Consider the following 23,579-nt stretch of genomic DNA (forward strand, 5'->3'; position numbering starts at 1 on the left):
ATTGAAGAGAGAGTCAGGGCTTTGCTCTGGATTAGGCTTTGGCTTAAGGGAATGTTGTGGCTGGTTTGATCTTCTATCCAGACGACTAAGACTTTCTCCATATCAGCAGTAAGTCTGTTTTGCTTTCTCATCATTCATGTGTTCACTGGAGTAGCACTTTTAATTTCTTTCAAGAACTTTTCCTTTGTATCTATAACTTGGCTAACTTTTTGGCACAAAAGCCCTAGCTTTTGGCCTGTATTGGCTTTTGACATGCCTTCCTCACTAAGCTTAATTATTTCTAGCTTTTGATTTAAAGTGAGAGGTGTAAGACTCTTCACTTGAACACTTAGAGGCCACTGTAGGGTTTTTAATTGGGTTAATTTCAATATTTTTGTGTCTCAGGAAATAGAGAGGTTCAAAGGGGGGAGAATGGGGGAATGGCTGGTCGGTGAAGCAGTCAGAATATACACATTCATTATTAAGTTCATGGTGCCCCAAAACAATGACAATAGAAACATCAAAGATCGCTGATCACAGATCACCATAACAAGTGCAATAATAATGAAAAAGTTTGAAATATTGCAAGAATTACTGAAGTGAGACAGAGTTACCAAGTTGAATAAATGCTGTTGGAAAATGGCACCGATAGTCTTGCTCAGTACAGGGTTGCCACAAACCTTCAGTTTATGAACGACACAGTATCTGCAAAGCACAGTGAAGTAAAGTGAAATAAAATGAGGCATGCCTGTGGCTTTGTTGTCCAATATGGCAGCCACTAGCCACATTTTCAAGCTAAGCAGTTGAAATATGGCTACTGTGCCTGAGGAATTGGGTTTAAATTTTAAACTGTAATTAATTTAAAATTGAAAAGCCACATGTGGGTAGTTGCTAACAGATTGGATAATGTGTGCTACAGGAATGTGGAGAATGGAAAGATAAATGTAGACTATGGATTGGGATGTGTGGCCTTCCTCATGGGGGAAGATGAACTTGGGTCTTGAGGATGGGAAGCAGAAAGAAGGGGTGGTGTATTTTAAGTGAAGGGATATAGTGGAAGCTCTGAGGTGGTTGAAGATGTTGTTTGGGATCAATTTGAAGACTAGATGTAAAGCACAGTTTGAGAACTAGAGATAATAGTAATAGTAATAGCAGCTATTAATTGATACTACAAGTCACATACTACTTTAATCTTCACAACAATATTATGACTCAGATAATACAAGTAATTTGCCTAAGGGAACAAATTAATATATACGGCAGACCTTGGATTTGAACTAAGGTCTATCTAGCTCAAAAACCTAGGCTCTTAACTACCAACCTATATTGTCTCATGCTTTGACATGTTAAGAAAGACTCTCAAGTAGAAAATAGCCCAAATATCCTTCATCTGATAAATGGATAAACAAATAATGCAATATACCCAACCAATGGAGTACTCCTTTGCAATATAAACAGTTGCAGAATTACAGATAAATGTAACAATATGGACGAGTCTCAAATGCATTATGCTTCATTGGAAGAAGCCAGATATAAAAGAATATATACTGTATGATTCCACTCATATGACATTCTAGAAAAGGTAAAATTGTAGGGACAGGAAACAGATCAGAGGCCGCCATGAGCTAGGGGTGAAGAGCAGGGATTGACTATTGAAAAACAAGAAAATTTGGGGGCACGATGAAATATTCTATATTTTGATTGTAGTGATGGTTACCTGACATTTGTCAAACTCACAGAAACTCAAAACAGAAAGGGTGGATTTCATTGTATGTGAACTGTACTTCAATAAACTTGACTGAAAAAGAAAGACTTACAGATAGATCCAAGTTTATTTTCACAAAGGCAGGTGGGAATATGGTTGGTTACTCTAACTCAGCTATTTTGAAAAATAGATAATTCTAATTTTTTGTGTCTAAATATATCTTCATATTTATTATATGCACACACACATACAACAGAAAAGTGATGTAGGAATTTAAGACTCTTAAAAGAGATGTGTGTGTGTGTGTGTGTGTGTGTCTAAAGCAGTTAAATTTATATTTAACATGAATTGACACAGTAAATGTTTATTCAACTTAGTGTTTATTTGCCATTGGCATGGGAAAGATGCTGGACATGGAAGAGGGAAAGATATTTTAATGAAACTTGAATGGTAAGATGTCATATGATTTATCCCATTTTCTTTTCATTTTGTTTAAGTGAAGAATAACTACCACATGAGGTCATGAGACCCTTTGAAAGCTTGCTTTAAAATTTCCCAATACATAATGAAATTCTTGTTTTTACAACAAGGCCACTTACATGAGACAATAGTGTAATGGATATCTTTTTGCAGATACTGATTTCCTCTTTTTATATTTCCAAGAAAGCTGTCATGCAGAATTGATTATCTAAAAGGCTTACATGACTTTGTCTTCGTTCATGTTGTTGTGTGTTCATAAAACCATAGATACATTAAATATTTAGGCAGAGGGGATGTCAAAATATTATATGGCACAGTCTATTGTCTGTGAGCAGGTAAGGGGTTATCTCTGCTTTATAACTGAAGAAATTGTTTTATAACAGATGTAAAGAGTAGTTAAATGACTTTCCCACGATCACATTTCTAATGTGTAGGGTTTTATGCTTAAAAAGTGATTAATCTTAATAAAGAACTGTAAGCAAGATTAGTTAATGCTTATGATTTAAGCATTTTTCTTGGTCTTCTGCTTTAAACATTCCTCCAGATTCAGGCTTTATTAACATCATATATAATAATCCTTCAATAATCCTGGTTAATCCTAAAATAGTCTTCTTAGGGAAAGTGTAAATTACAGGATATGTTTTTTTTACGAATAATTCCATTTACTCCTGTGGAATTTGAGGTGATGAATATGAAAACACTTTGCTGGCTACAAAGCCCTGAATGAATGTTATTTTTTTTCCCTTTGATTTTATCTTTCAGTCACGTACTTGTTTTTCCTAGAATCCTGAGTGATATAATGTATACATTTGCAGAGAAAACTGACCTCTGATATTTTTGATAGCTAGGAAATATTTCTGTTGCAGTACAGATAAATATATAATTAAATATCTACATCTACGTATAATAAAATTTCAAAGAGAGGTATAATTAAAATAATGTAAATAAAAGTGCTTCTTGAACTGATACAAACTCAGTAATTGGTGTCTTGGTGGCCCCTCACTCCATTTAGTAATCTTGTAGATTATTTAGATACATCGTGTACCCGTGTGTGTGTGTGTGTGTGTGTGTGTGTGTGTCCTTAAAACTATGATCCTAGGCAACATTTTCATATTTACCCCCTTTATTTTTCTCCTTGTAATTTCACTTTAAAGATATATAGGAGGAAAGAGATAGATAGAAGTAGAGTTAGAGAACTTGTTGAGTCTTAATTGTGTTAGGGCAATGTTAATATCCCCATGACAAAATTCTTTTGACAGTTGAAGAAAACTAAAAATCAAAGAACAAAATGGTAACTTTGTCGATTTCATGACTTCGTTTTTAGATCTTCTACTAGATTTAAAGCATTTTGGATATAGTCCTTTGCCTTTTCTACTCATTTCTAGTTATTTCTTTTCACAAAATAGAGAAGAACTGCAAAAGGACAGAATTATTTAGCTGTGTGGTAGGGATATCAAACTTACATTGGAAGACAAATATTTGGTCATGTTAAAGGACAGGTGCAAACAGTTGTTGAAAAGTTGGGTTTGATTTTCATTAAAGTCACTTTCTTTTTTGTGACTTGCTCATTGCCATACTCATGAACTGGACCAGTTTAGCTACTGATAATTATGGCCCGAAAGATAGGGATCTGTGTGTGTTGTCTCTGTCATTCCCTTGCAACAGAGATTCAGATAAAATAATGATGGATCTGCAGGCTCGACTATGTGAAATCTTACAGTCACTGGTTGTCCGGAAGAGAAAGTCTGCAGGCGTTGGGCAGAGGAATGGTGGGTGAAGAGCTTGCAGCAGAGAGGCAATGGAAACAAGAAGGTGGGGGCTGTGAACACTCTAAAATGTGAGGTTGCTAACCTAGGGAGATGCAGATGGAGTGGGACCCTGGGTCATATTTGGAAAAAGTATAGTAAACTTAGAAGGAAAATCGTGCCTGAGACTTTTCATTTTGATTTTACATTCTGTATTTGGGTTCTGCTGATGAGGCTCTTACCTTGAGTTAGGCACCATTTTCAATATATATATATATATTTGTTAACATATAATGTATTATTTGTTTTAGGGGTACAGGTCTGTGATTCATAAGTCTTTTTTTTTTTAAAGATTTTATTTATTTGACAGAGAGAGAGAGCACAAGTAGGCAGAGAGGCAGGCAGAGGGAAAGGGAGAAGCAGGCTTCCCACTGAACAGGGAGCCCAACTTCGGGCTCAATCCCAGGACTCTGGGAGCATGACCTGAGCCAAAGGCAGAGGCTTAACGACTGAGCCACCCAAGCGCCCCTTGGAACTATTTTTTCAAATAAAATGTTATTTAAAATATTCTCACCTCTAGCAAAATTGTAAGATATGATCACACTTCCTTTTCATACCCAGTTGTTATGGCAGGAGCCAAACGGCTGAGAATTAGCCTATCTCAAAATGTTCTCAATTTAATTACCCCACTTGGGGTAAGTGACTTAACCTCCTTATGCCTCAGTTTCCTTCTCTGTAAAATCAGGATCTCTACCTAGTAGAGTTCTGGTAAGGACCAAGTGAGTAAATAATTGTAAAGCACTTAGTGCTTGGCACACATAATGCCATAGAAGTGTTAATTTATTATTATTTCTTTCTGTTTCTGCCTCATGCATGCCCAAGAATCTGCACCTCCTTCGCCCTGTCTCCTGTTTATCTAGCTCAGGCTCTTGAAGTCACCAAATGCTTGCCTTGGGAGAGCATGCTAGGTGAGGTGCCTTCTTCCAGTGACAATGACTCCACATTTTGGTTTCCAAAGAAGGACATTGTACTACTTTTCTCCGAACGTGGACACAAGTCCATCAGAACTTACTGTGTCACTTCATATGAGACACACCTGAGATCGGGGGCAGGGGGCGGGATGGTGACAGAGGAGAAAACAGCCTAGGAAATGACTCCTGGAAGCAGCACGAGTCCACGAGTCCAGACCCGGCCCAGACCCTTTGTAGGCCAGCGCTGGCCTTGCTCAGCAACCCCCACAGGGCAGGAACGGCTCATCCTCCGCCACCAACACCACTCAGCCTCCAGCCTGGGGATCAGGGCCAGACGTTGGCCCCAGATGTGCCGGCCCCACTCTGAAACTTTCCCAGGTTTACTCACAGGGAGAGCAGCTGTCCTTTTCAGGAGGAAACGCCTTCTCCCTTCACAGGACTACAGCCCGGTGTGTGGCACCAACTAGAAGACTGTAACTAGGCCATCACTGGTGCATTTCCTAATTCCACCCTTCTACGTGGTCAGGATGAAACAGGGCAAAGACAGCTACTTTGGTGGAAGTAGGGCAAGAAATCCGAAGTCTCATCTGCTTGGGGTTTCCCCAGCCCACCTCTCCAGCCCCTCAGGCCACTCTGCTGGGTTTAGAATGAAGATCACCCCTTTAATGCATCTTTTCTCCTCAGAGTAGTTTATTGGCAGTGTCCTCTTTCTGTGTCCTCACCGATTCATTCTCGCTTTGGACTTGCCTCCTGCCTGGATCATGAAAAAAAGAAGGAAATTTTTTTTTTTTTTGGTCAGACATCGGGAAAAAGAATGTTCTCCATATATTTAATATTGTATAGAAGAAATAGCTTTAAATATCTTATCCTCGATGCCATCTGCCATAACTCTGTGATGAAACTCTTCTCCTCCACATGATAGCTGATGAAAATGGGCTCCTAAAAAAGGTGAAGTTATTTGGCCTAGGTCATAATGCTGCAAAGTGATGGATCTGTATGACGCAAAAGACCGCATTCTTTCCATTCCCCCGTTCCATCTGTGGGCGCTTCAGGAAATGTATTGTGCTGCTTTAATTTCTGCTGTAATACATTATGATGAGCATTAATGCCTTGGGCAGAGAAGCAAATGGAGTAGAGCCTGTGAACCTTGAAAACCATTTCATAGAAAGTTGAGAGTGGTTCATTGGCAAGTTAACGTTGGTAAGACTGACAACACGTTGGAGGCAGAGGACGAGGCCTCATATGACTTCTTGGACAGAGGCACAGAAAAGGAGAAACTTCAGGAACTTTTGGCAGCTCCCTTTATGTTGCATATGTCCATGGGCTACTAGATACACTCCTTCCTTCTCCTCCCTCCCTCCCTCCCTCCCTCCCTCCCTCCCTCCTTCCCTCCCTCCCTCCCTCTCTCTTTCTTTCTGCCATGGAAAAGAAGAGTACAATGAATTTTCAATGTAGTGTCAGGAACTAGCTAGAGGTATATGACCACTCTCTGCCTCAGGATCACTCAGCAGTCACAACTCATTAAAAGTGAAATGTGATAACCAAAATTTGGAGATGGGGTTTGTTAACAAAGGTTAAGACATAACAGAGCCTAGGGCGCCTAGCTCTATGAGCTAGCCAAGAAAACATGAGGCTTCACTTCATGAATGGGCCACACTAGGCTCAGTTGGTTAAGCGTCTGCCTTCAGCTCAGATCATGATCTCAGGGTCCTGGGATCGAGTCCTGCATCGGGCTCCCTGCTCTGGAAGGGGACCTGCTTCTCCCTCTCCCTCTGCCCCTCCCCCCTGCTTGTGTTCGCTCTCTCTCTCTCTCTCAAATAAATAAAATCTTAAAAAATATATATATATATAACATAGCCTATTCACACCTGTGAGCTGGCTAGAATTTAGAATTTGTACCAAGAGTTGGTGGCTTATGATCCTAAACTTAGATGCTTAAACAATTTATATTCATCAAAAGCAGTTACTGGTACCTTTCCCCCGCCTAAAGTTGATGGAAAAAAGTGCCCTAAATAGGACAAATAATTGGAAGGAAAATCATCTTAAAAGAACACTAAGTCTTGGACATATTGAAGGGCAAATAGTCACATTCCCATGTAGTGTGAAATCTTCATTTTATTCAGAATATGACTGACATGTTTATAAGCTAAGGTTCTTTTCAGACCCAAGAATCCTGCAGATGTCTCATCTGGGAGGACTTATGGGCTGTGTGACTTACTTTATTGTTATTGTTAATAATAAAACAAACGGTTTAATTTAGAAACCACTTCTTAGCTTTTTCATTGCTTTTTGCACATTTTCTTTGTAGCTTTAAAAGGATCCTTTGTATTTTAATAGTTTACTCACTCCTTCCAATAAAAATAGCTAAAAAATAAAACTACAATAGGCATTGGGAGTACACCAAGTCCTTGGAAGACACGTTGGTACCACCAATATTAAAAGGCTGCAGAGACATGGAGAAAATTCTAGAACTGCTTTTGCGAAGATATAGGGAACATTTTGGTAATGTGACATGCTGCTACTGCAGTGTAAATCTTTGTACGTCGTTTAGGAAATTGGAGTCTTTCAAACACGGACAAATTGTTCTAAGCTGAATACTTAAGGTGTCAAAGGAGAATACTTACAGGCCCTACGAGCTAGCCAAGAAAACATGAGGCTTCACTTCATGAGTGGGCCACACACTGACAGGTTTGACTTCACTTACCTTTTACGTTGGACCTGTGTTTCATTGCATGCTGGAGGTCCAGTGGTCGGGGATGGATGAAGATCTCTCAGCGGCTCTAGTAAGGTGTTAAAGTGTTCGTTTGCCTCTTGTGTTCCTGTCTTCCCTATCACTTATTTTTCCTATTACCTCCCTTTAGGGGCTTATATACCAGTGCATTTAACACATCAGCGAAAGTCTTAGTAATTTTCATAGGATGCTTATCATGTGTTACCACATTCTATTATTTAGAACCAAGTGATTTTGATCACTAGGGGTAATCAGGTTATAAGATTCATGAGGTCAAGGATCATTCATCTTTTCTCTTGGTCTGTATGACCAATGAAATTATGAATGAAGTCCAGCCAAGTGCCTGTACCCAGAGGATGTTGAATGGATATCTGATAACTGGATGAAATAATGTTATCTATATTTGGATAGAAACACTGAAGCATGTAAGCTTCTGAGACTCTGAAGTTAAGCAGCAGGGAGGTAGAAGATGAGGAAGTTGTGTTTCATAGACTTTTGCCAATCTAATCAACCTTTGTTTTCCATCAGACTTTGCTTCCTTTAAAAGGAGATTCTTAAATCCTAAAAATCTGATCATTGATAACTGGATTAGTTTTTTCCAACGTATTTATCAAACAACAGGAGCCGGTCTGAACAGGCTTCCTTAGCAAAAGTCCTTCAGGGTCTAACCATTCACTTGTGCCACTTCAGGATCCAATATATTTTTCTAGAATCTTTCAAACTGGATGCAGAGACTCTTACAACATCTATGAACAATGTGCATTTTATTCACTGAAACTAAATCAACAGGAAAACCTATTTCAGTAAAATACAATTCAATTTATTGTAACAACTGTGATCTACTTTACAAGCTTGGGTTACAAATAAGGTCATGTGGTAGTCATCAGTGCTGTTTACCAAATATTTCCAGCTTTCTGCCTTCTGGCGACATGGTAGGACTGCACTTCTTGGCTCTCCGACAGCTTGAGATGGGACTGTGCGATTCGATCTGGCCAACGTGTTGTGAACAGAGGGCATATGTCATTTCCAAGCCAAGACGTTTAACGTCGGGCCTGAGACCCTACACAGCTTGCATCCTCTTCGGCATGGTGGACTGGTTAATGCTTGAGATGGTAGCTTCTGTCAGCCTGAGTCCCTGAGTGATTAAAAGGAGCAGAGTCTACCACTGACCCGAAGTTATTATTATAGCATGTGAGAAAAAGGAATCTTTGTTGTTTTAAGCCATTGGGGTTTGGGGGTGTTCCTGTAGTATCATCTAGCCTATCCTGATGGATACGGGTAATATTTCTCTTCTTTTTCCCGCTAACCTTTGGAATACTCCAAGACTATCATCTGCCTTCTCCATCAATTTGTCCCCCCAAATGCAGTGCTTTATTTTATCCAAAAAGTTATAAAAAGGCTGAAAAGTCTTATCAGTCCACTCCTGCCTTTTCTTCATGTCTGCCACGTAGTGTGCCCACAGCTTCCCACAAAGTGGCTTTTTTGTCCTCTAGAGTGATAATACTCTTGCTGGTCCAGATCCCCCCCACAGGTCCAAGTGATACCACATGCCAAGACATCAGCTGCTTCAATCCACACTTACATCCTTTTTTCCTTTTTTCAAGATTTTATTTATTTATTGGGGAGGGGGAGAGAGAGAGCAGGGGGAGGAGCAGAGAGAGAGAGAGGGACAAGCAGACTCTGGCCTGAGCACGGAACCTGATGCGGGCCTCGATCTCACGACCCTGAGATCATGACCTGAGCTGAAGTCAAAGGTTGGGCACTTAACCGACTGAGCCATCCAGGTGCCCCAATCCACACTTACATGCTGAGCTGTCGCCCAAGTATAGCAGTGTGAAAGGGTAAGTGACCACAGTGGTCACCATACAGAACCACACTTCTCTCCTAAGTATGGGGCCTGAGCAGGTCCCTCTCTGGGCCCTTGATGCTCTAGTCTGTCAGTAGATCATGGTTAGAGGCATGATTCATCAGGGAGATTCCAGTCATCTTGGCCACCAATGAAGAGGAAATCAATACCTTGACCCTTGCTCAGGGAGACAGACAGATACATACACAGTAAATTCAAATACACACCAGGCTATGTAATTATTACAGAGCCAGAAGCTCTGGTGAAAGGTGATTGGAGGGAGGCTTCATAGAAGTGGTAATTAATTTGGGTCTCAAAGTATATGATTTTTTTTTTCCTACTAGAAAACTAGAGAAAGGCCCTATGGCAAGAGCATCTGTTTAGGTAGACATGAAAGTGTTAAGGAAATAGTGAATCCAGGGTGATTGGAGCAGGCACAGATCTCATGAGACATACATTTGGAAAGGAGTTTGTTGGGATGCATGGGGAGTGAGAAATAACCGTGGGATGTGATTTGGAAAATCAGATGGAAAGCAGGTGTTAGAAGTTGATAACTTTGACCTGTGAATGACACCTGCCATCCCAAACACAGCATCTTTGTGTACAGGCTACCCATTTCCAAACTTCTCATGGGTGATACATGACTTCTAGGATTGAGAGTATTCTCTTTAAAATGACTTGGAAAGAGGGAGCATATTGGATTTTCAAAATACCAACAAAGGAATATTGATTCCTGAAAAGATCGTCTCCATCACCTCCAAGACCATATATATATTTTTTCCATCCACAGTTCTGAATGTGATGGTGGCCGCAGAAATGGAATTGTGAGCAAAGCCTAAATGCGGTTCACCCTCCTCACTTCCCTCTGAATGAAATGCCATCTCTTGTTTCTGCTGCTTATTTGAGAAGCCACAGGAAGCAGCTCTGCTTTGCGGTCAGATGCAAGAAAGGGAAGTTGAAACCAGTCCTTTCAGGGAAGCCTCAGAAGCTGGTGCTTGAGCTGGGCTTGCCATGTTGTCCTTGCTGTAGGATACCACAGCGTGGGGGGAGTGTTTCGAGAAGCTTGTGGGTAGCTTTTGCATTCTCATTAATTAGGAAATTAGATTGTTGACTATAAATTGGAGGGTTCGGAATGTCTTTATTTAAAGTTGAGGAAATGAAGCGTGGGAGGTTAGATGATAGCTATGCTTTTTGCACCAAATTGCAGTGGTTTACTTGCTTTTTCTTTGGGGGTTACATTAACTTCGGCACCAAAGCTGGTCCCTCAGGAGGCTGTTCAGCCCTCCCCTGCATGGGTTCGTTTTATAAGATTTCCTGTGTGACCGTGATTCTGAGTCATCTAAGTAACCTTACTGATTACAATCTTTTTTTTCTCTTACCCCCAAACTGCCCATTTGATTTTCTTAAGACTCTCTTACTCTTTCTAGAAACAAACTTCAAATCCAATGGTTTTTGATTTTTAAACCAAGTTTCCCTGGGCTTACTGGCTTGTGGATAATACAGAATAAACTGAAGTACCGTGTCCACTCACTAGGATAATTCCTGGTTTCTAGTTGCACTCTCATTTTTCCCAGTTCAGCCGCTGATGCCCTTGCTGGAGTCCAAACCCTTGGGTCAGTTGGGGTAGTGCCTTATGTGGTCGCCAAGGCCCGCTCTAGGAATCCTGGCATCCCATGAAATGAGAGGGCACCTGGGCTGTTCAAGCTCTTTCAAGGTGCCCCTGCGTATCTCATTATGGGGAAGCCATACTGGCTTCTGTCAGGGTCTCTTCCTGGATGTGTACTCAAAACCATTTTACTATTCATTTTCAGGAAACTGTCCTCCAAACAAATAAAAGCAAAAAATTCCAACAATGAAAGCACAAAAGCCAGAATTCTTAGCCACCCATTGGTCAGATGTGTATAAACCCCCATCTAGATTCAAGCTGGATTCCCGCACATCTAAAAGTTACTTCGTGCAAGGCCTTCTTAACCAAACTGAAAAGGACATGCTGAAAAATCCCTTCACCAGAATCCAACACGTCTTTGTTGCTGGATGAAGGGGTTATCATTTGTATCCAAGGTATTAATTTTGCAAATGGCATGAGCTTTATCAGGGAACCAGTTTACTCGCCAGAGCTTTCACAGAAGTTTGGGGTATGAAGTCGTAACAATCCCTGCTCCTTTTGCTCTGGCGGGACACACAGGAGACTTGGTACTTGACTTCCTGTGTGATTCGAAAAATCAAGCCTCGGGGCGCCTGGGTGGCTCAGTCCGTTAAGTTCTTCATCTCAGCTCAGGTCTTGATCTCCGGGTTTTGAGTTCAAGCCCTGTGTTGGGCTCCACACCTGGCATGGAGGCTACTTTAAAAAAAAAAAAAAAAATCAAGCCTCAGATACTTTGGGGAAAAGTGGAATTTGTTAAAATCCAAGTAAACCACTTTTCTTTTCCTAGTTATGGGAGCACACACGTTCAGAATTTCTAGAGAGTCCAGGCAGAGATGTTTTTCCTAACCTGTGGATTAGATTTAACTGAATGGGCATTCATTGTGTGTAAAGGAAGTAGATATGCCCATGGAGTGAGCATGGGACACAGGATTTTCTATCTATCTATCTATCTATCTATCATCTATCTATCTATCTATCATCTATCTATCTATCTATCTATCTATCTATCTATCTATCTATCTATCATCTATCTATCATCTATCTATTCATTCATTCATTAATTCATTCATTTATTTGACAGAGAGAGCGACAGCGAGAGAGGTAACACAAGCAGGGGGAGAGGGAGAGGGAGAAGCAGGCTTCCCGCTGAGCCTGGAGCCCGATGTGGGGCTCGATCCCAGGACCCTGGGATCATGACCTGAGCCGAAGGCAGACGCTTAACGACTGAGCCACCCAGGCACCCCAGGATTTTCTACTTAAAGACCTCTTTGTTTTGTTTTGAAACCATCTTTACTTTGATATGGGTGGTATTCAAGTACATTTTTTGGTACCTGTGTTCTGTACTCTGTTCCAATATTTTTCTGGAACATGGACCTCTGTCATTCTAATCGCAACGTACATGGAATTCTATGCATCTGGTGTGCATTCCAGAAAGAAGGAGACCAGGACTGTGTTTTTCAGGTCACATGTTTACACGAAACACAGAACTGCTCATGTTAGTAGGAAAACAAACAGATCCCCGCCTAGATGATACAAAAGGAAACAGTTTCCAGGGTAATAATGGTACAAGAGAGAAACATGTAGTGTGTGGCATCTGGATATACACACTAAATATTCGTTATTTGAGTTTATCTTCTGTCTTCTTGTTTGGCTCTGAAGCTCCTGGCCCATCTGATCAGGAACCAAAGGGAGAGATGGTGGGCCTGCAGATACCAGGCTCCTCTGTGGACCGTAACCACCCGACACACGTGTCTTTGCCACAAATCCATGTGCTGCTAGGGTAATGGATTTCTGCGTGATAAACTAATACCTCTTAGAAGCATTTTCTGAAGCTTTCGAGTGTGTTCTGGAAATAATCATGTGAACCACACAATACCACGGCTTTGCCTTGTGGTTTATTAACGCAAAGTTCCATGATGTGGACGATCACAGTATCTCTCTTCCCCTCTCCAGTGCTGGATGATAGCTCTGCTGCAGAAAGCCCACTCCTAGAAAATATCACACAAAATCATTTCTAAACATTCTAATGGCCAGATTCAATGTGTATTGAAAAATCCAGAATTGCCCTCTGCCTGGAAGTTTTCATTTTAAAGCATCTAGCATATCTAATTAGAAATAATTCCTTTGGCCTTGTATAGACATACGATTTCACTTTTGCACGGAAACGAAAATGTTAATTTAGGTCGTTATGTTGAAGGCCTCCGCGTTGTAACAATACTTAGGGTTTTAAACACAGTTCATACTAAATAATCGCAGCTCAACTTTGCTGAGTGAAACAGATTTCCTTTGTTCCCTAATCCTGTCTGCTATAACAGGGTTAGACTGTAGGTCTAGCCTCTAACTCTGGCTCTATACTTACTCCAGGCATCAAGACAAACAGACAAACAAACCCCAAAACGAGAGTTACTGAAGCAGTGGGGCCTCCTGAGAACATACCAGAACCATTTCCTTCCTTTCTGACCTCTTCAGTTCTTTTTGTCATCTACTTCAGTTACTTCTGGATGCATTCTGCCCCCCTTCCAGGGATTAGCGATCCCATACTAGCCATTATTTGTAGTAGCCTCATCATCCTTTTCGACAGAACTGATGCCCTTAGTATTTGCCCACTTGCTTCCTGAAAATGACAGGGATCTCCCCAAGTCCCTGGGTGGCTGCTTCTCAGACCTGCAATAACAATGGGATTTTGGAGCAGATGGGCTAGCATAGCCATTTTAAACATAAATGGGTCTGAGGGAACAAAAGACTCTCATCTGAGCTTGGGAATGTAAATTTTAAGAATGTAAAATTTTAGGTACATTTTTCACTTACAGTCATTCTCTAGTTTGGTGCTCACTTTTTTTTTTTTTTTTTTTTTTTTTGAATATCCAGCCTCAGCCTTTTAGGAGAAATACAACTTAAGAATATAGAAAAAAAATTGATTTAAATTTGATGTTTCTAAATTCAAACTGTGTGTTCATGCTTAGAGAATAGGGAGGGCTTAGATACTTATGAATGTATACAAATGCACAATGACAATAAAAAGTGCTTTCGTTGGTATGTTTACTTGCCTTAAGATATCCCATTAAAAAGTGTTTTCCTCTCTACTTGATTTGAAGTAGTCTATGAGTTTCTAGAAGACAGAGATTGCATTTTATTAATCTCAGAGTTCCCAGCAGGGTCTAGTACAGTGGTTTAACCTAGTAGCAGCCCCGTTAAGTATTTGTGAAATTAAATTAAGTGTCTGTCTAATAAATAATACTTTTCTAGTTGGAAAGTAGTGTTGCAAGTTAGGTCACTTGAGATTTTATTCTGAGTTCACCTGGCTCTAGGCCTTGTGGACTGCAAAAATGGGGATCCTTAAGGTCTAGGGTGAGGCTAGCAGACTAGAAATAGAAGAATCTCCCCATTCTTATTGGGTACGTCCCGGTTTTCAAAAATCAATTTATGCTCTTGCTAGGCCTTATCAGAATTAGTGAGCATGAAATTTAATTTAACATTTCATATTTGATATGCATAAACTCACCCCACTGTCTTCTCTTTCTAGAGTGATCTTCCCAACATGCAAATCTGATCATGTCACTCCCTGTTTAAACCTCTCCAGTGTTTTCTTCTGGCATGGGGATAAAATCATACCCCATAGTACGACTTGTCATGAGCTACATCAAGCTTGTCTTTCACTCCTCCCCAGCTCCCCACTTTGTTCCCAGTCAGAAGCACCCGTGGGCTTCCAACAGTCTTTCCCCATTCTGCTTCCTGAGCCTGGTGCAGGGAGTAACATTCTTTGTAGACCTCTCATGTCTGCCTGAGGTGTATTTTGAAGGAAAAAGACAATTTTTCGCACACTCTTTCTGCATATTAACAAGAGGACCTTGCTATCTGCTCCCTCTTAGCAGGTTTTGGGGTTAACAGAGCAGACAGTCTCCCCATAACGACTGAGATGTTCCTTTGTTCTCCTCAAACAAATCACTGTGGGGTTCCTTCAGAGCTACTTGAAATCTGTTCAGTTTAGTTTTTATCTTGCCTTTCTAGATCACTGGCCCTTACTCTTAACAACAGAAGCATGTGTCTCTACAATGTGAGAGTATGTAATATTCTTTCTCCTCCTCCACTAGTTAACCCTCCTAAAATGTGAATATCTATTTAGGGGAAGGAGTGTAACCCCCACCCCCACCCCCCGTCAGCCTTTTAATAGCCTGATGACCTTAATGTTACACTTCTGATGCCTCAACCATCTAGACCAAATCACTAAGAGCAGAAACTAATTTTTTTCAAGTTTGGGGAGGGGCATTTTGAAAACCACCTCTCGGTTCCCTTTCTCACTCTTAGCATGAAGGAATCAGAGTGTATGCTATATCTAGCGGAGGATGCTTTTCTGTAGCTGCCCTGCTAAGTATGAGTGAGTTAAAGTTTGCTTTTCCAAGAAGTCATCACACTCCTAAGTGAACACGCGTAAGCCTCCCGTTTGCCCTCTCCCCATTTGCTCCAAACCCGGTGTGCCTGAGATCTGCAAGTTCACGGACACCTCAGTGTGAGTGGGAAGAAGAGAACAGAGCGCCAGGGTGCAGGCAAGGACAGGAGGTCGGCGCACTGACCCGGATTTGGAGGCTTGGGTTTATTGAACAACTTCCCCCGGGCTCCACGGGTTTTGCGGACCGGTCCGGCGAGGTATTGGGGGCTGTGCGCCCTCTGCTGGGAAGAGCAACACATGCGGCCGCCCCAGGGCACGTGGCCGGAGGAATTTCAAGCTTTTGCTACACGGGGTCAGATTTTCTTCTCAGGGCTGATGCTCTGCTGGAGTAAAATGATGGTCATGAAAGCAGAGACTGGAGGTTTTTAAGGGTATTTTAAATCTAATCTGAGCAAACAAACAAAAACTCATGTTATGTTCCACCCTTGTCAACTTCATACTCACCCATTTCCTCCCTGTGCTGAATGTGGCTTTAATCATATTGTAAATGGCACAATACATCAAAGTATGTCTTTGTGCTTAGAGTAAATAGAATCACAAGAAGAATCACTTACTCACATTTTCTGCTTAGCATGTCATATTTGGGGGAGAGTGGAAGATTTTGGCATATGTGAATGCTTTCCCTTATGTTTAACTTAGCTCTTTCTAAACATTAATATTCCAGTATCAGGGCTTAAAATTGTACTTGAGTTCCATGCATTATTTTTTTTTTCAGTCCTTTAACAGATTAAGGGGCACTTATTATATATCAGGCACTCTGCAGGCTGGTGTAGAGCACTAGGAGAGAGAGAAGAGACACCTGGAATCTCAAGATGCTTGGTCTACAAGGAGAGCTTTTAGACTTGCAACATAAAAAGGTATTAAGAAAGAAGGGGGTCCAGCACGCTGAGCAGATTGGATCATACAGCCGGTGATAGGGACTCATGGAAAGATTATAACCAGAAGGCAGAAATGACTGCTTCTCATTGTGGAAATATCTCAGGAAGGTAGAGGGTAGGGGAACATCAGAGTGTGAACAGGAGGCTATTTAAGAAACTGTTGGAGTAGAAAAGAAAAAAAAATGAGAGTGGGGATCCTGGGAAAAGGATTCACTGGACAATTGCTTAAGAGCTGGACCTGGATGTGAAGGATGAGGAAGATGGAGGAATGAAGGCAGCTTGGCTGGTGGATGACACCTGGCTGAGCAGAAAAAGATTCAGTGTAGCTGGAGTGAGGCATTCAACTTGGGGCATGTTGAATTTGAGGTGACTGTGTGTAAGGATATGCCCTAAGTAGCCAGAAATACGGGTCCTGAGCTCGGACAGGGGACATGGCTCACAGGGAGACTGGGGATTCGCCAGCTGGGGGCCTGAGGAATCAGTGGAAGTGTCCAAGAAGTCTGTGTAGACAGAGGGAGAGATAAGCAAAAATGCAACATCTCACAGGCCTCTTTTAGTTCATTGAGTTAGATAACAATTTCATTACCTGCTTTTTAAATATGAAATGTTGTCGAACATGTGGATTTGGGTAACATTTTATCTTAATGAGAAACCTATTTAAAAGTGAGTTTAAAAAAAATTGTGCTTTTACATGATTGAGTCCTCATTATGGAGCCTGCGACCTTTCGCATCTAATGCATGTTCTCAAAAAGTCATATTAAATCCGAAATGACTTAAATCTTGATGAACTTGATCTGTGCAAGCTAAAGCCAGGATTAAGTTATATACATGATAAAACATCAAAGATTCAGTTCTTTTCAGGTGGGCTTTGGAATGGGAAAATGGAAAAAGATCTAATTTGTTCTGATCTCAAGGAGGGGGATCAACGTTCATTTCAATCTCTATTCATATGCATAGCTAGTTCTAAAAAAATGCCTAGAACTCTAACCTCTTAACGAGGAGGGAAGGAATTTAGAGATCATGTTGTAAAATTGTATGTTTTATAGACGAGGAAAGAGAACAGTAAATTTAAGAAGCAATGCAGGCTGCATCTTCTGTCTCTTTGGGAGATTCATAATTCACCTGGTCTCAATAAGGCTCTGAAAAGTTCTGCAGGAAGGAAAGAAAATACTGATTTTGTTTAACTTAGGTTTCCCAGTCTTATGTGATGACCAACCCAGTATCTCCCAGAGTTTGAACCGCAGTACTTAGAAGGTTACCTTTATAAGTGGACCAATATAATTTTCCCAGCCATTAGCCCCAAAGCTCAATTTAGTTAGCAGGCATTTATTGATCCCTTAATATTTAGGAGCACTGTATTAGGTACTCAGGGCCCAATGATTATTCATAAAATAACAATAATAAATGAAGATAATAACTGTAGTTAAAACTTGTGAGTGCTCACCAGGTGCCGGGAGGATTTGCTAAGTATTTTACAGATACCATCTCATTTAATCCCCTCAACCCTGTGAAGGAAGAAGTTGAAGGGGTTTTCCTAGAATCGTGGGCCTAGTGAATTACAGAATTGGTATTCCAATGTAGTTTCTGTCTGATTCCACCACTTACAGTCTTAACTACCATAGTTTTCAGAGAATTTTCAGCCTAAATGATGTCCCTAAACGTTCCCAAGATGGGCTTCAGGTATTTGGGCTTGAGCTTCTCCAAACTGTTATGTCTAGTGGGATCCCCTGGCATTGCCTTGACATTACTCTTGACAAGTCTACATTTACCAACCAGGGTAGCCTCTTTCTCTCTGAGTCTGAAGCTCTCCGTATCAAACAGCCTGTTCTTGGGCTGTGTAGTATCTCGTTTCTTCTGCATTACATAATGCAACAGATATGAAGTAGATCAGGATATAGCTAATTTACAACTTTCCTGCATGGTTCCTGAATGTTCCTTTTTCATTTTTTTTGTTGTTGTTTGTTTTAAGTGGGAAAAATGAGCACTAGATTTTAAATCTTCTTTATACACTCTAGGCAATACTTAAATATTTAACTCTTAGCAATTTGTGTTTTTAATGGAATAGGGTTTTCCTTTTGGGTCATTTTCATAGAGTAACTTTGGTTATCCAAACATACTCTGAAATACGTTGGGGATTATGGTTTCAACACATGTAAGCCTAAGGCCAAAGTATGAGTAACACAAGATATTTTGTTACATTTCGTGAACAAACCACTGTTTTGTGGTATAATACAAAACATAGCTAAGTAGTTTAGATCACTATCAGGCATTACAAGGTTAGGTTTTCAATTTATGTGATTACTCAAAGCTCATTAGAAGTATATTCTCTAGCTCTAGGGAACACAGCCTAGAAAATTGTGGTTTCCCTTGTGAAAATGGTATATTTTTAGTCCATTTATTATGTTTTTAGTTTATCTCAATCATACCCCTTTGTACTTCTGGCACAATAATTGAATTCACAAATAAACTTACAAAGTCTACTTACCAATGAGCCAAAATGGGTAAAAAAAAAAAGAGAGAGAGAGAGAGAAAGAAAGAAAATACATTATTTTTATTTATTAACTTAAGCTCTGTCTTCAGAATGTTACAGACTTTCTATCAATGAAACCGCTATTCCAAATTCTTCTCTTTAAGATCATACCAACTGTGATACAGTAGAGAAGTTCCAAGTTCTAGTTCTGACTCTCACATATACTAGAAAGACAGCTTGACTGTTTGATTTTTCGGTTTCCACACTTAACAAATGGGCCTATCATGTGCCCTCCTATGAGAAAGATCTTGAGTGAGTTTTTGAGTCTCTTTGAGCCTTGGTTTCTTCATTTGTAAAACAATGATAGTAGTATCTACTTGATAGGATTATTGTGGGGATTAAATTAGATAATACACTTAAGTACCAGAGACCAGGATGGTATATTGGGGTAGTTTCCCGCTGCATCTTTTTCCCTTCTTCCTTATCCTATACACATTATTATGATTTTTTTCTTTTATAAACTTTCTTAACTTCAGTTTATTTATATATGAATACTTCTAAAATTGCACTTAACATCCTTAATAGATCATATGAGAACAATGACCGTGGCTTATGATTATACTTGAGAAATTGGGTTTAATTTGAGGAATTGGGGCTAATTTGATCCAGCACTTTCACTGAGCTTTTGCTGTGCATAATTACATTGGACCAGCAAAGGAGACCTGATCTCTTTCTCAATTCTTGGTGAGTCCACATTTCAAAACTGGGAGGATTTTTGTTTTGCTTTGTTTTTGGTTTACTTTTAGCAAAACGAGAATGCATTATTGGCAATATAAGGGCCATTATGTGGTCATAATCCATTTCCTGGGATTAAAATAGGAATATTGACCATAGTTTAAAAACTGAAGTTCAGTTCTTTGTAGAGACCTTCCTTCTAGAGACTAGAGGCCTTTCTGCTGGAAAAGGCTGCAGGATATTCCTCTGAAAGAGACACGTGTGAAGGAAACCTTTTCCTATTGTGCATCTGTGAGTCTTTAGTAGACACACATGTGTTGAATAGTCTGACCTGTAATTTTGAAGTAATCATTTAAATCTGGCTGCATATCTTTAGTCCCTTCAACTTCATTCTTAGAGACCTTTTCTTTATTTGATTTGAGCATCAGGAAGCTTAAAATTGAATCTGTGACCCGATTATATTCACCTGTGATGCTTTAGCTTGGGTCTTATTTTTCTTGGCCCTGATTTTTAGAATTTCTTTTCTCATTTATATCTCATAAATTTTGTTGAGTAAAGAGGAGTATTAACATAGTAAATAGACACATACATATACACATAAGGAAAAAAAATCTAGTTCAAACTTTTGTTAGAAGAGATCTAGTTCCCAAATGAGCCAGACATTTGACTCCGAATGGGTAAGAAAAACATGGGTCAACTTACACCTCATCTGCTCCCTTTTGGAAAATACAAACCCCAAATTGAGTGTTTGGAAATGGGGCATTCTTAGAAGAGACCAGAAAATCCCCATGATTCTGGACTGCCCTCGGGATCAGAGTGCTGGTTTGAACAATAATCCTGATTTTTAACAGCTTATTATATGTGGCTCCACTTTGCGCCAAGAGGATTTATTCGTGCTCATGACTTCAAATTCCAGCCACGAACCTCCGTGTTGCCCCATGTCAGTTTAAGATTAATTATGGTAATTCTCAAGGCCACGGAGTGCACGTCAGAGTTTCCCTCTGAATCTACACTGCTCCTCTGATCCAGAACCCAGGCTGGGGAGGCTGGGGAGGCTAGGGAGGCTGGGGAGGCTGGGGAAGGAAGTAGACTTTGGGGAAGGACAATCATTTCAGACATTTACCTGAGCACGGTTGGTTCCAGTGGTGTGAGGCTCGACTTCCCACTGTGAAAAGTACAAGCGGGCACTTGAATGTATACTTGCTGTACATTTCCTGGCTCTCAGGATACATCAGATTTACTAATAAAACTCCAGAATGACCATATGCTTTGAGGTGCAATTCCTTTTCCAACACAGAAAATGAAAAGGCAGTTAGGTCGTGAATCTGTAAACAGTCATGCCCCTGTTCAAGTAGAACAAGTTAGCATCAGGAAATTCAGTTTTCCTTAGAGTGTCATTTATGTCCCCATGCTGTATCAGGATGGTTGACTTAAAAACAATACCCTAGGAAGGTTTCCATGTTAGGTTGCCAATGGCGAGATGATTGTCAAGAGGACGCCAACAGCCTAGGTGTCCTTCCACGAACTTTAGGAAATAGAGTTCTTGGGTCTTCACCTGGAGCGCTGGTTTTCTTTTAGATCAAATGCTATCCCTACATCACAGGTGCTCCGTTGTTTCTCTTGGGGCAGTACTTCTGTGAGGGAAACAAAATTATACGATATACTGAGTTAGGTAGACTTGCATTACTACTATATAGAGCTGACTTTTTTGGACTATCTGCCCAGCTTGTTTCTAAGTACATTACCTGTATTATCTCATTGAAATATCACAGCCCTAAAAGGCAAACATTATTATTTTTTTCATTTTACAGATGAGGAAACTGAGGCACCGGCAGTGTAGGCCACTTGCCCAAGGTCACATAGCTAGTAAATAGTAAAGCTCATTTTCTGATCTGGGCAGCCTGTATGCAGAGCTGCTGCTTTTATTTTTTTTAAAGATTTTTATTTATTTATTTTTATTCATGAGAGACAGAGAGAGAGAGAGAGAGAGGTGCAAAGGCAAAGGGACAAGCAGGCTCCCCTCGAAGGAGGGATCCCGATGCAGGACTCGAACCCAGGACCCGGGATCACGACCTGAGCCAAAGGCAGATGCTTAATGACTGAGCCACCCAGGTGCCCACAGTTGCTGGTTTTAAACCACTATCACATGTTAGTGTTAGTGTTTTATACAATTACATTGCAGCAAAGCACTGCTAGAAACCTAGATTAATCCCCCTTTTAAAAATCATATGCCACAGATTTGTAGCAGCATCCCTATGATGCTGTTAGGATGATGAGTAAGATCATAATGATGTGTTACAAAATTTGTGTGTGCATCATGTGTCTCATAGCTGACATTTATTGATACGCTTTGTCAGGCATTGTTCAAAGTTCTTTACCTGCATTAAAGCATTTAATCATTAAAGATAATAATTACCTACTTTGTAGAATTAAGTATATTAATATATGCAAAGTGTTTGGAATGCATGGCATAGATAAGTGCTCAATAAATTCTAGTTATTATCCTTACATTGCAGATGGGGAGACTGAGGCTAGACGCTTGCTCAAGGGCACCCAGCTGGTTAGAGGCAGAGCGGGGCTCTGCACCGAGGCTACCCTGCTCCAGCACCCACGCTCAACCACCAGGCAAGCAAGAAAAATCAGGACATCTATGAACTATACTTTTATTTTTACTTGCACTGATAGCCAATCAGAACTGAAGCTTTTATTTTACTAATGAGAGGCAGCAAGGTATCAGGCCTAGTCAGAGGACAGGATCTGGAGTCAGCCTGTCAAGATGGAAAGATCATCTCCATCCCTTGATAGCTGTGCAACCTCTCTGTGCCTTGGGTTTCTTATCTCTACAATGGGGATACTTCTATCTCACAGGGTGGCCGTGAAGATTAAATGAGAACAACCTATCTAAAGCTCTTACTGTAGTTCCTAGAATATGGTAGCATTTGAATAAGATTAGTTAACATTATTATGGTTATTAGAAATGAATTTACATTTGCATTTCACACGTATACTTTGAATTTTAAAGCCACAGATGAAATCCTGGGAGTCCAATTCAATGAATAATTTTTTTTTTAAATAGGAACTTCTGTATGTTTTTATTTATTTATTTTCCTGTTTTATTTTTAAATTTTATTTTATTATGTTAATCACCATACATTAAATCATTAGTTTTCGATAGTGTTCCATGATTCACTGTTTTCATATAACACCCAATGCTCCATGCAGTACGTACCCTCCTTAATACCCATCACCGGGCTAACCCATCCCCCAACACCCCTCCCCTCTAAAACCCTCAGTTTGTTTCTCAGAGTCCACAGTCTCTCATGGTTCGTCTCCCCCTCCAGGACCCCCCCCTTCATTTTTCCCTTTCTACTATCTTCTTCTTCTTCTTCTTTTTTTTTTAACATATTATTTGTTTCAGGGGTACAGGTCTGAGATCCATCAGTCTTACACAATTCACAGCACTCACCATAGCACATACCCTCCCCAGTGTCTATCACCCAGCCACCCATCCCTCCCACCCCCCAACACTTCAGCAACCCTCAGTTTGTTTCCTGAGATTAAGAATTCCTCATATCAGTGAGATCATATGATACATGTCAATGAACACTTTCAGTAAGCTATCCCAGACTCTGAAAGCCTGTGTGTACCAACTGTCTTCCACTTAAAGTCAGAGTTCAGGCTGTTAGAAGAGGGCTTGAGGAGGAACACGATGAGGCTGGAGTAGCCACTGGGGCACTGGCTGAAAATGCCAGAATGATCCACATTGCTACATTTCTGTTGCACACTTAGAAACTGTGTTTAGACAGTTTATTCTCTGGTTGCATGGGGAGTCAGAATCCACTTAGCCTCAGTCATGACTATTTTCCAGACCCAAGATAGAAGGAGGAGAGAGAGAGAGAGAGAGAGAGAGAGACAAAGACAGAGAGCATATACAATGACTTTCTGAC

At 40.5% G+C, this 23,579-nt stretch overlaps 1 protein-coding gene across 8 annotated transcripts in view; it reads left to right on the forward strand.

The window, feature by feature from the left end:
- SUGCT (succinyl-CoA:glutarate-CoA transferase) overlaps window positions 1-23,579 on the forward strand; it is an 800,213-nt gene that overhangs the window by 491,421 nt on the left and 285,213 nt on the right. The gene's annotated exons all lie outside the window — the stretch shown is intronic.

This window comes from Mirounga angustirostris, unplaced genomic scaffold, assembly GCF_029215605.1.
Source record: "Mirounga angustirostris isolate CCGP_5_RB_7025 unplaced genomic scaffold, mMirAng1.0.hap1 SCAF_12, whole genome shotgun sequence".
NCBI lineage: Eukaryota > Metazoa > Chordata > Mammalia > Carnivora > Phocidae > Mirounga > Mirounga angustirostris.